This window comes from Armigeres subalbatus, chromosome 2, assembly GCF_024139115.2.
Source record: "Armigeres subalbatus isolate Guangzhou_Male chromosome 2, GZ_Asu_2, whole genome shotgun sequence".
Lineage (NCBI taxonomy): Eukaryota > Metazoa > Arthropoda > Insecta > Diptera > Culicidae > Armigeres > Armigeres subalbatus.
Genome location: NC_085140.1, coordinates 368,498,318 through 368,500,032, shown reverse-complemented (window position 1 = coordinate 368,500,032; position 1,715 = coordinate 368,498,318).

The following is a 1,715-nucleotide window of genomic DNA, read 5'->3' as shown; positions in this document are numbered from 1 at the left end:
CTTCTGCAAGAATTCTCGGAAATCCTGAAGAAATTTTAGAAAATCATTGATATACATCTTACATGTAACTCTGAGTAAATTCCAGAAGCCGAGGGGTTCCTTCTAAAATTCTGGGGAATTCATTATTAGTTCTGATGATCTGGGGGTGTTCCTTTTAAAGTTATGGAGAATTCATTCTATTGAGACAGGAAGGGCTTCCAGTGAAGATTGTTACGTGTAGGTTTTGGTTAGGCTATTAGCTTAGATACTAAGGAAATAATTGCCAAACGAAACAATTTGAAATCATCAAATTAAATCAATTTCGCAATATGTGCACCGTGCGCTGAGAACCCCTGCAAGAGAAACCATCAAACAGCGATCGTCTAGCAACGATCTTTAACTCTGCTTTACTCGGTGTGGCACAGCGGCAGCTCACTCGACGACGCAATGACATCCATCGTCAACAGCAGAACGTTGATCAACGAGAGAAGGCCGAATCAGAAGGATATTTTTCGTTCGCTAGACAGGAGAGAGAGATAGATTGGTAAATGATAACCAACATGAGCAAGAATTGGGAGCAGGGAAGCAAGCACATTTTGGTAGACACGAGCATACTTCGTGGCATCGTTGGATTGACTTGCGGTGGCGGAACGGACCGAACATTCATGGAGCAAGCGGAACGGAATCGCAGTGAAGTAGTCTGGTCCGATACTTTCACCGAGTCGCAAGTTGAAGAGAGTTGGGTCCGCAACCACAATTGTATCGCATTGTGTCGTGCACATGGTGCGCAGGAAAATGAAAACCCATGGGAGAAAGGAAGTGTCTGAGAAAGGGATCGTAGATCACCGGTCAGCCAGGACGGTTCCCATCCAAGTATTGGTCGCACTGGACGGTCAAGTGGAGCCGCGGTTGGCGAACATGCTGAAATGTGGGAGTTGGCAGCGACGAGTCGTCGGGGAAAGGAGATTGATCCAGAGAAGAGCCTCACGGAGGCGAAGAAATTGTGATTGATCGTGTTAATTTAGACTAGAAGCGCTTCTTAGTTTAGGAAAAGATGTAGGCAGAAGGCGAATCAGAAAATTAAAGTAAAATGATTACAATGTGAAAGATGTGTTTGTTTGGAGTAGGCACGCCCCGGAAAGATCAATGGGTGGGAAACGGAAACAACGTAACAAGATACTAAAGAATTTTCCGTTGAATTTTTGAAGATGCTGGAGGATTTTTCAGTGATGCTCCTGAAACCTAGAAGAATTCTGAAAGGAATTCCTGGGAGATATTGTTGAAGCAATTTCCACAGGAATTCGTTGATGAATACCTGAAGGAATTTCAGGAAAAATATGTGAATTCCTGCAGCAAATCCAAAAGTTCCACGAGGATTTCCTTGGGAAGTTTCTTCAGGAATTCCTGTTGGAGAAAGTCCAAGAATAATTCCTAGACCAGTTCCAGTTACTTCTGGAGATGCCATCCAGGAATTCGTCCTGAATTCCTCCAGAGATTCATCCAGAAATCCTCCAGAAATTTATTATGAGTCCCCCAGGAATTCATTCTGAATTCCTTCAGGAATTCATTATAAATTTCCCCAAATCCCCCCATGTTGTCTGAATTCCAACAGGCATGAGTTATTCCAAGAATTCCTGGAGTAACTTCACGATAAGTTTCTGGAGAGACTCAACGATAATCTTTTGAAGAAACTCCATAAGGAGCTCCACGAGGAGTTACTGGATCAAATCCAGGAT